This window comes from Phoxinus phoxinus, assembly GCF_949152265.1.
Source record: "Phoxinus phoxinus genome assembly, chromosome: 2".
NCBI classification, from domain to species: domain Eukaryota; kingdom Metazoa; phylum Chordata; class Actinopteri; order Cypriniformes; family Leuciscidae; genus Phoxinus; species Phoxinus phoxinus.
The window spans coordinates 49,265,504-49,279,989 of NC_136877.1; the positions used below are offsets into that span (position 1 = coordinate 49,265,504).

General features: G+C 37.3%; 1 protein-coding gene across 2 annotated transcripts in view; it reads right to left on the reverse strand.

The window, feature by feature from the left end:
• Positions 1-13,753, reverse strand: part of gal3st3 (galactose-3-O-sulfotransferase 3) — a 30,039-nt gene extending 16,286 nt beyond the window's left edge. For both annotated transcript variants that reach the window (XM_079587249.1, XM_079587250.1), the window contains exon 1: positions 13,531-13,753. The gene's annotated coding sequence lies outside the window, so the exon portion shown is untranslated. The remainder of the gene's footprint in view (positions 1-13,530) is intronic.
• Positions 13,754-14,486: the final 733 nt, after the last annotated feature.

The window sequence follows — 14,486 nt, forward strand, 5'->3', positions numbered from 1 at the left end:
GATGGAGACTAATATTGGTGTGACGGTTACAGATGGCTTCTTATAACCATATTTACAGATTAGCAGAAACACAAACCTTAAGAAAACAAAACAAAACAATAGGCTTTTGATTATTTGTTTTCACAGACCATTATCATCTTCGCATTGCATGTTTGTGGTCTTTCACATGAAAGCTTGGTTCATCATCACAGCATGTGGCCAAACCTGTTGTGATGGCCCATGAACAGGCCACCGGCGCGTCCACCCCCAACCCTGACCTCCAGAGAAAACGCCAGTTGCCCCAAATACCCCCCAGAGACGAGCAGATTAGATGCGCAGACGTCTCCTCACTAACTCCACTAATTCCTCCCTCAAGCTGGACGTTTACTTGTGTTCTCGACTTGTAGGATTTCACAGTTTGGTCTGTCTATTTTAAAAAGCAACTGGTTTTTACTAGCAAGAACTAATCAGCTGTGCTAGTTAATGGATGCAACAGACCAGAAAACCATGGCATTGCATTTTTGTTTGTTTGTATACAGTAATTTAGTGCCATGCAAGCTGCCACTGCTTTATTCATGCCCAGAAACAAGTGGAGAAAAAAAAGTAAGTAAATTAATAAATGACTAAACTATGCTAGACAACAAATAAAAACAATTTATAAAAGGTTATCAAAATATCTAAAACTAAATCTTTTTTCTTCTAAATCTAAATCTTTTCATAAGAATCAATCAAAAAGTAAAGAGTCATACATTGAAAAAAAATGTGTTATTGGAGTACTCAATAATAATAATATAAATGTTTTATTTAAATTGCACCTTTTAAGAACACTTTACATAATATTGACAAATAACACAACAAAAGATACAGATATACAAGGGTATAACAACAGGAATACAATACAATAACCAAAATAATTATGGATCTGAAAGTAAAACTTATCTTAATAATACGTAATGTAAATAAATGAGTTTTATGTTCAGTTTTAAAGAACTGGAGTGAGAAGATTTAAAAGCTTCTCTGAGATGCTGAACGCCCCAACCACCAACACACAGAATAGTCCGAACTTGGGTAATAAAAGCAAATTGTCAGAACTCGGTCTCGGGAATGTACGGGTGTTTAAATTCTGTAAGATATGAAGGTGCTAAGCCATGGCAAGCCTTACAAACTAGGACAAGTATTTTAAACTGAATGCGATAGACAATAGGGAGCCAGTGCAGTCGCTGAAGGACGGGAGCTGATTTTTTGTTGAATGCAGGGTCACGAGCAGCCGAGTTTTTAATTAGTTACAAGAAATTAAGGGCTTTAGTGGAGAGGCCACAAAACAGAGAGTTGCAATATCCATACATGAGGTTACAAAAGCATGGACAACAGTTTCAGCATCTTTGAGATTAAACGAAGGCCACACACACACAGGTGAAACTCGAAAAATGAGAATATGGTGCAAAAGTTCATTTATTTCAGTAATTCAACTTAAAAGGTGAAACTAATATATGATATAGACTCATTACATGCAAAGTGAGATATTTCAAGTCGTTATTTGTTATAATTTTGATGATTATGGCTTACAGCTTATGAAAACCCCAAATTCAAAATTAGAATATAGTGAAAAGGTTTTCATAAGCTGTAAGCCATAAAAATTATAACAAATAAAGGCTTGACATAACTCACTTTGCATGTAATGAGTCCATATAATATATTAGTTTCACCTTTTAAGTTGAATTACTGAAATAAATGAACTTTTGAACCATATTTAAATTTTTCGAGTTTCAGCGAAAAGGTTTTCATAAGGTGTTCACCTGTATGTATAAAGTTACGAAGATGGAAAAAAAACAGAATTGAAGAAGCTAGTGGCTAATATGGGGTTCAAAGCTTAATGTAGAATCAATATAGTGGGTGAGAAACAGAATTGGGCTGAGGAGTAAGAAAGATTGTGTAACTATGGAAATTAAGACGATGACGCCAGATGATCTGACCAAGAGAAAGCATGTCGACTAGAAATAGAAGTGGACCAAGAACGGATCCTTGTGGCACACCACGCGAAACCGTGATTAAGCCCTATTCGGACGGGACTAGTTTAACATGGAGAGGTGGGGTAAAGTAATAATTACCAGAGCATCTCTGTGATTTTAGTCCCATCCGAATGTGCCATCTCATTAATCATGTCAATGTCAGTAAAGATTACGGCGACTTTTTCCTTCAGTAAAAAGGTCAGAAAAAAATTGCCTTGGGTAATACTAATCCCGTGCGAATAGACCCGCTGTAAATATGTACGTAAATATTCCGTCATTTCCTGTTTAAAAGTAGTTTTCCGCTGTTTTTGAAATGCTTGAAAAAGCATTCAGTCGCGTTCTAGACGCTGGGACAAATCTGTGGCAAAACTCAAGTGTTTTCCACACACACCATTCAGATCAGAAAGAAGATCGAAAGCACTTGTTAGAGGCACGAACCATCTCTTAGCGTTAGGTAAGTGCCTATTACCAACACAATCCAATCTGAAGTTAATAAATACATCGTCCGACCAGACATAACTGTTATATATATATATATATATATATATATATATATATATATATATATATATATATATATATATATATATAGGTTATATGTGTTTGCGCATGTGATATCAGAAAGCAACATAATACACACATGACGACAGGAGGGAATCGAGTTACTCTCCCACTTCTGCTGGTTTTACGGAGATATCTTATCCCGTGCGACTTGGCCATTAATATTACAGACGTCCTGTGGTAAAATTAAGTGACTCCATATGTAAAGTTAATCCAGTCCGAATAGGGCTATAGAGCGAGATGTGTTTATTGATGCTGATAAATTCTTGCCTGTCTGAGAGATATGAACGTAGCCACTGAAAAACATTACCAGTGATACCAATATCAGTTAGACAAGATAGGAGTGCAGAATGGCAAACAGTATCAAAAGCTGCACTCAGTTTCAAGAGGACCAGGAGGAGGAGGTCATTCTCTACTCTTCAAAGAGCAATGCGTTACCTGCAGTTTCTTTGTATTTGTTTGTAAAATGTACCAGCAACTTCTGAGTGAATTTTTTTCTAAACCATTTTTTTTTTTCAGTGTAGAAGAGATAAAACCATCACTGTGGAAATGCGAGGATGTGCATAAAAAAAAGAAAAAAGAAGTGCATTAATAAAAAATTTGAGGTGCAAATCCCTCGATGCGCAACAACAAAATCATGTGACTTTGCTTGGATGCTTGGAACAGTGGATGTGATTGGATAACTGGACTAGCCACATTGTATCGCACAACATCTCAAATGTTGGTTTGGTCTTTCTGAAATGCCTGAGCCAAAGTCTGACATTAAAATGTTTGGGTATAATTTCCTCCCAGAAGCGTCTCACATGATTGAGTTCCCAAACACCAAGCATCCGCTTCGAACGCAAGATAAGATAACAGGACCATATTTATTGCATTTCGTACAAAAAAAAAGAAAGAAAAACAGAGCTAAAGTGTCCTCAAACAACTATTTCTCACAAAAATTTCCCAAAAGGATATTTTTTTAACACACGGGGTTGAAACGGTTTATGTGATATTCCAAAATTGCGCATAAAGGTCCCATATGCTGACACTTAAACTTATGTTTGTTTCATTTAATAGTGTTACCCCAAAAACAAATGTTTTTTGTTTTTTTGCCACACTTTTCTGAGAGCCTTTTTTCTCCCCTCCCACAAACGCTTGGATTCGCTGCTGAAGAAGCGCACAACTAAACATTTGAAAGTCATAGAAACCAATGATGTGTTTTCATGTTATTATCATACTTTCGGTGACGTGTCTGTGTTTATGTTCCGGTGCACGGCACATAGCGTTTCCATCCTGACACACGCCCACCTACTCTTATCCCCGGCTCTCTGTGCGCCGCTGTTGCCTGGGAAAGGTTCTTGGTTTCAAGAATAAGTTGGTTTCAAAAAAAGGTTTTTGTTTCATATTTGTCAGTCAACTTTTCAAAATACGTTCAAAACAGAAAGAAAAAAAATCTAATTTCTCATGGCCGGTTTTCAGGGACGACTTAACTCCAGACATGACTCCCGCTTCTTCTCGGATTCTTCCCAGCGGCACGAAGCGAACGTTGGGAAAGGGGGCGGAGCTAGGTCGAGTTTTGGAAGACGACACCCATTACCCGGTTTCTACGTAGCAAATACATCAAACTGGCCCGTTTAGTTGGGAGTTGGTCTAGTTTTGTGTGGGATGGAGAAATGGTGGCAGTGAGCGATTTCATATTTTCACATCTTTTAATTTAAACCCCTCAGCCTATATGACACACAGAATCCCATACAAACCCATTTTCACCATGGGACCTTTAAATTTGCAACATTGGATGAAAGCATAGCTACTCGTAGCCAGAATTTTGAGATAAGAGATGAAACTGTATGAAATATCATATTCACAACACGATTATAGGGTCCAAAATGATCAATATTATCACGGTATTGTTCAAAAGTGCTGAAAATGTTCAAGAAGTACTGATACACAGACTGAATTAATTTCAAGTTTCATGTCGAAAACCAACAACCAAATAAAATTAGCCTAGCAATGCACTAAGCACTCTTTATTGCATTAAAATAATAACATTAACAACGATGGCTGGATTTAAAATTAACTACAAATATTAGTTGGTTGACACACAATGACACGTTATCTACTGACGTGTTTAAATAAAGACAAAAAAGTTTTATAAAATGATAACTTTATATAATTTTTATGAAAAGGAGGATAAATTATAGGTATTTTATCTTCTCCAAAAACAATTCTACATCTGTATTGTTTAGATTTATAGCTTTAGCATAAAGGATTTTCACACTGGTCTGAACAAAAATGACAGACATGCTGAATGCAAATTTAAATCTACTTTCTGACAGTAGGTGGCGCTTATGGAACCGCAAAAACCCGAGCCATTTTCCTGGTAACCCCATAAACACAGCAGCGCTGCGCATATAAACACTACTTTATTAAGCATTGCACTGAGGGAACATGCAAATGCAAATGCCATCAAAACTTTTCTAAAGAGTCGGTTCCCCTTTATACATTTATTAATTCATTAGTACATTCTTTCTTATAATTTCTCTCAGCACTTTGTTTAATGCTGAACAGTATTCATCACAAGTTTTTCAAATCGCGGTAATCAAATTTTAATGATAATTACTGTACCTACTAATTAGTGCAAATCTGAATCCGGATATAACTATGACAACAAAGCGGCTTATAAGTGTCTCCGGTCACTCATAATTATGCAGCATAAACAGTGGAAAATATGCCTCTGGTTAATAAGGGAACAGTTTGTTTTCTTGCATCAATGAAAATGAAAATAGAACAGGATGTAATTATTCATGAAGAAGGTTTAATGTTAGAAATGCATGATTAACTAGTCCTTCACACTGGAAACATTTCAAATAGATAAGCCTTTCCAAAATCAATTAAGTTTTTGCTAAAGGATTTGATAAGTCCAGCAAATAAGGTCCGAGGTGGCAAGCGCAATTCAAAAGGTCATGGGTTCAAATCCCCAGGCGCTCGTCTAACTAATCCCCCATGGTCCAAACCGTCCCGAGAGCCAGACAGCTCCGCAAGCCAAGCGCGAGATTGAATTATTGTGCGAGACGTAACAATCAGCGCAGAACTGTTCGGCCCTTACCAGCGCCTGCCATGTTTACGGCTCGGGCAGATGGCACAACCTCTGGTGTAGCGCTGAAGGGAGATAAATGAAAGCGATCGAGGTGTGTGTGTGTGTGTGTGTGTGTGTGTGTGTGTGAGTCAAAGAATAAAGGATGGGAACATTACGTCCAGAAACATGCGCATGAGTGCAGACCGTGCTGCTTCACAACACATTATAAGCTCATTTGTATTATACATGGTTACTGTGGCGATTAAAAACTCAGTGCTCGAGGGGGCGATAAAGTTTACTTCAAATGTTTATCCGGTTGCAGGTTATAATTAAATCAATCAATCAATCAATAATAATTTATTGCCATGTCAACAAGTTGATAGGAATTTGTCTTGGTGCAACTCTCAGACGTAAATAGCCTCACCGATTATTATTGTCACGTTCACCGTCTGTCACTACATTCCCCAGAATCCTCTTTGGCGCACCTGCAATCACTCTCTCCAGAATATTAATCACACACACCTGTTGATCATCAATCACCTCATTAACCAACACTTCAAACACTCACGATAGTTTCAGTCTTTGTCAAGCCTCCAACAGGAACTGATGTCTCCTGAACCATTGCTGCCCCTGATTGTTGTGTTCTTCCTTACTGAAGTTATCTGGTTTACTGCTATCACTCCCGCATCAAGAGATCTTCACGGAACCTGCACCTAAACTCACTATACTCACTCTGCACTTTTGTCACCAGGAAATAAAGCTGTGTTTGAGATTCACTTACCTCTGTCTCCGTGCCTGAATCCTGACAATTATTAATCTGTGATTATTATAATCGCGATTATTATAGCGCTATTAAGTGTTTACATTCATATATATGCCTCGTTTGGGTTATTAAAGTACATTATTAAAGTACATTTATCCGCTTTGGAGAGCGTTTTCCAAAAGCTACGCTTTCGTTGACTTAAAACGCCATCTCAGAGTGGCTCGATTCACAGTAAATGCAGCAAAACTTGAGCATTCGGGAACGCAACGTGTGCTAGTTTCAGTTTATGTACACAAATATGTGGACAGAAGTTCACAGCAGGAGTGAGGGTTTGGATGTTTGAAAGTGGAGAACCTAAAACATAAATATTAGTATTGTAACTTCTGGTGTAAAATAAAATTATCAAAATAGTTTATTATTTTTTATTTTATAATAAAATTGTAAATTACAGCAGTGATATATTATGATATAGATAACGGTCTTCATTTTTTATAATTACCGGATTATATCCGGATTCAGGTAGTTTAAAAATGACAAATTAATTATTATATTAATCATTATCATTTATCGGTGCTCTTGCCACACACACACAAAACAATTCCCCTTTAAAATCCAGCTAAACATTTGAAATAAAACACTTAAATTAATTATTATTAAAAATAAATATTGTCTCTATTTACATGCATGTCATGAGAGAACAGCAAACATGTGAATGAAATCTCAGTGCGTAAATATTAAATGTCTAAGACAAACATTTTTTTTGGAAAACACCAGCTAATCCTTGCATTTTAGAAACCAACTTAAGTTCGCATCGTGTGAAGCGTTTGTAGAGTGCTAGATAAATGCAGAGATGAATAGAAAAAGGCGGCATGATTCAGGAAGAAAAGGCGACAGCAGCATCACTGATGAAAGAGAGGCATCAGCGGTTTAACGCGAGCTGTCGCTGCACCGTTACTGGGATCCACTTACACTCCTGCTGTCTGAGCACCGAGAGACCGCGAGTGTGTGTGTGTGTGTGCATGTTTATGTGGTTATTGGATCTGTTGCTGGAAAGGAGCATCTGTAATAGACCGACAGTCAAGCCCCTTTCTGAAGAGCTTTTAATTAATCCTTCAGCGACCCGGCCAGCCACTGCAAGTCTGGGAATTAAAGTAATATTAAACAAAAAAAACAACAAGAAAAGTGTTTGATGGTATACATTCGCAATGACATGATACTGCACACTATATCACCTTTTCACATATATCTAAATACCTGGAGGACCTACAATATTAGCCGTCAAAAAACTGCATTATACTGATATTTTGAGTGAAATCCCTGAATTTGAAGTCCTCAACTTGACCTTTCGGTGTTAAAAAAGACTGAAAAAGTCAACATCTTCGGCTCATTATGTAATCGGACCACCAAAAGTAAGCACATTTTTATATATTTGTTAATAATGACAATATATACATTTATTTATAAATAAATAAAAATTCATTACTATTACTAGTACTCATTATACTGACTCAAAGCTGCGTATAGCTGAATTGATGAACTTTATAGTTATTGAACTGAATCAACACTCGACTCGAGCTGAAAAATTACACTATTGTCTTTTTAGAGCTGCTTTACAGCAGAAATGTAAAATGTTTGCATTATTTATTATCATCCTGTTTATTCCTCCCTGCAAAGCGGCTTTGAAACTATCTGTATTGTATAAAGCCATCCAATGTTTACATTGGAGCACATTTGAAGTCTCTGAGAAAAACCGTGACTGTACAGATTTCCTTCCATTCGCAAAGAGACGACAGGATGAAAAACGCCGCTTTGAAATGCAATATCACAGAGACTACCGCAGTGGCTAATTTCACTCTGTTGTTGCACTGAGGTCAAAGTGGAGCCGTTTGGATACGACAACAGAAGTTTCTCAACGACATACGAGGGAAATATTAAACCTTCAAAGGACGGCCTGTGAGGAACCATTGAGTTTTTCTTAATCTGCATATCAAAACAAGTTGGTCTAAGTTTCACCAAAGAACCAGAAAGTGTTGAAAAGGTTCATGGGAAAGTCCTCAATATGTTCGGTAAACTAATAGATGAATGGCGTTTGCTAAGGCACGCGTGACGTGCACGACGGGGCGATCGTTAGCTTTGCTAATGCCAAGCTCAACTGGAATCAATTGTGAGTGGATTTCCTTGTGAAAAGCACTGTGTGTTGTTGCTGATGACAAACGTTACAAATCACTTCCTGACAATGGACTGTTTGACACTGCATTAACACTGCAAACAGTGACTACAATACACAAATATATTTAAGATAAAAAAAAAAGTCCCCCTGAAGTCAATCATTTTATTCCTTAAAACTCCTCTTTGATCACCGAAGTGACATATTTAAACGTTTTTTACTTGGGAAAAAAAATGATGCCTTAACCTCTTCGCAACACTGTGTAGGATTTTCTCCCATCTAGCGGTGAAATTGTATATGACTACCAACTGAATATTACTTTAGCCACTCCCATTCCCATTGCGAGGGCGTTTTAACTCCTACGGTGGCCGTATTATTCAAATCTGCCGGCAGTCGCGAGTAATCTCCCGCTCGCATTCGTCAAGGTGCCCGTCTACGCTGGGAATACTTGATTAGTTGGTAGAAGTAATTAAACATTAATGAGCACATATCATTTTTGAAATTACAAAGTGTTTTTTGCTAAGAATCAACGTAAAAAAAAATGACACAGTGTAGCTTTAAAATATCTTGAATGTAACTCGACACCCTTGCTTCATTTAGTATACGCGGTTCTATGAATATGCAAATGAGCCCCGCCTCCACTCACTCACTCAGAGATCCACTGGTTGACGGTCACACGTTGATCTGATTGGTTACAAGGTAGTTTGTGACGTCAGAAACACCAGCGATTTCGCACCGTGTTTTTGAGACTGTCTTTGGTTCACTGCAGTTTTAAGCAGAACACACTCAGCAATGCTGTCGACTTATGAATCTACACATGATTTGTCTTTAAGCAGATTAAAAACACCACATAGACATATAAACTACATAAAAAAGTTGATTTTCACTCCAGTGGGACTTTAATGCATTTGAAAGTGCCTCTTCTGCTCATTAATATTTGCTTAAAAAAAAAAAAGTGAAACTAGTAAAACCAGTGAAATATATAAATTTTAAATAACTGGTTTCTATGTGAATATCTAGTAAAACTGTAATTTATTCCTGTGATCAAAGCTGATTTTTCAGCATCATTACTCCAGTCTTCAGTGTCACATGATCCTTCAGAAATCATAATAATATGATGATTTGATGCTCAAGAAACATTTATTATCAGTGTTGAAAGCAGTTGTGCTGCTTCATATTTTTGTGGAAACTATGATAAATAAAATGTTTCAGGATTCTTTGAAAGAAAGGTGAAAAGAGAAATATTTTGTAACATTATAGCCGTCTATACTGTCACTTTTGATCAATTTAATGCATCCTTGCTAGATAAAATCTTAAAACAACAAATCTTGCTGACCCCAAACTTTTGAATGGCTGTGTATTATAAAGTAAAACCACAAACCTCTTATATCTTAAACTATAGAACCGTTATTGTCCGGTTTTGAATTCGTTAGTTTCTCCACTCTTCAGTTTTAACACCAAACACATAATTAAGCTTTATTTGCACTGAGAGAACACAAGTAAGGCCGCAGGATAAGATTCATATTAATATACATGCAGCTCATTGATAAAGCAAAATGGACAGTGAAAGAAAAAGAGGATGAGAAACAGATGAAAAGAAACAAGAGATGCAGCAAGCGCCTCAGAGGAGGGAATTAACGCAAGGGTCACGGAGAAGGTTGAGACCGGGGAAACCGAGAGAAGATGGCGGGTTTAATGAGTGCAGTACATTACATATATGCAAGACACAAACACACACTTTCACTTTTCTCTGGAGCAGCGAAAACCCCACCAGTAAATATTTAATCACACAGGCGATCTAATCAGATTCCCACTTTAAATGCCAACATACCAGTACAGTAGAAACAGAAGAGCTGCCGAGCAACCAGACGCGTCTCACTTTACAGTCTCGAGTGTCCAGAAGACATGCAAGAGGAGCAACGCCGCCTTTCATCACAAGGCTTATGATTGGCCTGATGATGTTTATAAAGTTATAAAGATCACAATCTATCCCATAAAATCTGTTTTACAGTTGTTGTACTTTGCCCCATCAGACTAGTTTAGCAATAATTGACGGGTGTATTAATAATGTAAGCAAATCATGCATCATGAACACACGTTCTCCTTATTGACTTTCAGGGAGAGTGGCGACTGCTCTCACAACACAGCCGTTTCCAGATATATTCCTGCGGTCGTGGGATATTCAAGCACCATGATGGTCATTATACTTAGTCTAAAGTCAACCAGTCGAGTAAAAGCAACTAACATCAACAACGATACTAACTTTACTGTTACCAGTTCTATAACGGGTCGGTTTTATTATTATTGATAAAAGTTTGATGGCATTGAACTTCATGGTTGCCATTTTTTTCATTAGATTTACATTAAACTTAAATTATCATTGAAAAAAAAAAAAAAAAGTAGGGATGTACGATATATCGGACGGCCACCATATCGGTATCGGCCAATAAATGTTCATTTTTAATGTTATCGTTATCGGCCTGATAAGAAAATTTGCATGATGTATTATTTCCTTCAGCTGAGACACCTCAGATGCGCACGGTTCGCAATTATGCTTTTAAATGGCTTGAAATCGTGCAACAGAGCAAGTCTGTCTTTTGTTTTTGTAATCAGGCTCTCAAAAATTATATAAAAATTGGGATTTCGATTTATCGGCTCACAAAAAAAATTTAATAATAATAATAATAATAATTATCAGTCTCGGCCCAAAATTGTCATATCGGTTCATCCCTAGAAACTATTTTTTGACAGCAAATCACCATGGAATGAAATTTGCAATTGTCTTTTCTGCGTTTTCTTCTCATTTTGCAATGCAAAGCTATTTTCTGTGAATGTGCGAGACTTACGATTCATTAACGGCTAAAGGAAAGCAAATAGAAGAATTACAAAGTGCAGCAAATGGTAAAAAAAAAATTGTGTTTATGATCATAATGAATTAAAATAATATGATAAATAGCAGTTTGCATAACAGATGAAATAACTGGAAATTAACAAATGTTCGCACTTGCTTACGTTAAAATTAAGATGGATTGTGAGGTATAGGAGGCATTTATGATCAAGGAAATAAAATAGGGCAGGACTTGATTTTGTCCGATGGAAAATGATTGGATTGTTGTCATTCGTCAATTACTGCGATCATGTTATTGGACAAACTTATTGCCCATGCCAAACTCGTGTCAATGTACACGTCATCAGAGGCTGTGTGCGAAATCACCCGCTATACCGTTAATTAGGGCACTATTGACGGGGCAGCCATTTGTAGTGGTGTCCGAAACCATAGTGGACGTTATCAAGTGCACTCATTCAATCCCACAATGCACTGCAATAACGAGTGTACAACCGATGTACATCCCATAATGCAGTGTAAGAGTCGCGCACCAAATTAAATCCCACGTCTCGCCAGAAGATGGAGAGTTAGTGGTGGTATATTTTGCTAATAAAGCCAGAAGAATAACGTGAGAACATTATGTCTGGTCTTTCTCGTAACATCCAGTGAGCTTACGTTACGTTTTGTACGATGATTTAAGAGTCTTCCGACGTTTCAGTGTGGATGAGAAACATTTGGAAAACGCTAGTGTGGACGGAGAGTGTTGAAGCGAAAATGTTGTTCATAAATGTATCTGGATTAATGTAGACATAATGTGCTGAAAGATGTGCACAGATAAACATCGCAACATTACATTAAAAAATTAATAGTCAATTTAGATTTTGATTTATTTAAACAATAGCCAACATTTGTTCATGTTATTTGGGTAGAGTTGTATATACGGTGGCCCAAACTGGTCAAACATGCATTTTGTAAAATTGAAAAAGGTAATTAATTCCATTTTGTGCTTCAAAAATTACTCACTGCTGATGAAAATAATGTTTCGGGTTCATACTGGTGTTCATCTAACATACATAAGGATCGGAGCTGGTATCCTACATCCGCTAACTGGGATTACAAACCGGTTTGAGAACCAGTTTAGGTTGTCATCACTCTCCATTAATGTGTATTGAGCACTGGATTCAAATACGTTAAAAATCTATTTATTTCCTGGTTAGATTAAATGAGCTCTGAAATTATATAAATCTTAATTAAAATGAATACAGGGTACAGATTATATAATTTTATCAATGCACCATTATATTTCCTACATTTGTTTCACCAGATGATGCTAAGCCTCATTATCTGCCGTACTAAAAGCGATGAATCATTTTCTAAAGGGGGAACTAGGAACAGCAGGACAAACAGAAAAAGATCATGTGAAGCAGACTAGATCATCTCATACCACACAAGCCTGATGTGCTAAAGGTTGGTGTGATTATTAATGCAATTTGCATTGCAAATCACACAGTGACAGGTCAAATCCACATTTGACAAACAGGTTTGTTTATATGTTAAATTGGAAAAAACTAAGCATTTGCAAGTTAAAGGCATCTATAGTCGGAGGACAGCAGAACGTCCCATTTCACGTTTTCAACTAAATTGAATGCATGCATTTAGCAGATGAGAGTCTATTAAAATCACCACACGTACTTTAAATCATTAAACAACTTTCTAAACATAAGAGACACAAGCTTTCACAGCACACTGCGTAATCCTTTTTGATCTCTATAAAATATTTCAAAGCAAAATGAACATAATTTCACGTTAAAACTGGAACAAACATCATTGAAATGAACTGATGTCTGATGATCATGAATGAACCGGCTGCCCGAATACTGTAGATCCTCACAGGTGAATCTGTCACTTAACACCTGATTTATAGCATGCAGTCCTGAAATCAATATCAATAAATCAGCTGATCACCATTATGAATCAAAAATGGTGAATGAGAAAACGCCGATGCGTTTGATTTCTGCTGCAAACGCACCACATTTATCATGAGATCAGAACCATGTAAAACCATCACAAACCAGTATGTGATACGAGACAGGTGTGCTGTCAATCCAGGCCACTGACTGCGATCAAGCAACACGGGAGCAAGGTTGTACTCTCATTCTCACCCACCTTTGTCATCTCACGCTCCCGCGACCGGTGATGGATAGATGCAGTTTTTGATCCGCGCAGTCAAACAATGGCTCCGAAACCGCTTTAAATTCGCTCGTCCGCTGTTATTTCCGCGCAGAATAAACGCACGCGATCCGCGAGAGACGCTGAGGTGTTCGGTAGGTCATCGGAGTTTATAGCGGCGCGGCGCGTCGGTTGCCGCTGTCTGTCATCACGCGACTGCACCGCGCGCCGCCTCTCTCATGCCAGCGATTCACGACGCACGCGCGTGGAAGGTGCACGAATTCAGGGGCGGAGGGGCTCCACAATTAACTTTCTGGCGGATGAACTGAGAAAATAAATTGAATTTGTACCGAACACGAAGATATATTTCGCATTATTTAGATAAAAAAACCTTTTTATGCCTCAATGGTAAATTCATTATTTAGACGGTTTCCCCTTGCATGCTTCTCTGGTTATTGTTTGGATACTTCTGAGGGAAATTTACCATTAGTCCATGCGGCGACATTTCCGGTGTTAATAGTCCACTTAAAATTGTCTTTAGACTTCTCCACATAGCCTATTATTTTCTTTAGTTTGTGAACACGGACGGATTTTTATTTTATTTTTATTGAACAATATCAATTCACAAACAGGGAACAATAATAATATACACCAATATCATGTAATTAAATCTACATTCGTATATCTGTGCATATATAGGCTAGGCCTATACTATATACAGGTTAATGTGTGTATGAAATAAATAACAGCATATTTAGTCCAATAAACAAAAGCATAATTGTCAATTTAGTGTTGACACTAACAAACGCGGGTTGCAAGGATAGGAATGAGGAAATAACTAAAATTGAAGCATGTACAAAATGTTAGAAGGAAAGGGTAATCTCACTAACCTCATACAGGGAAATAGTTTATTTGATAAAATATTTATATGACAGCAGCTGTCATGAAAACAT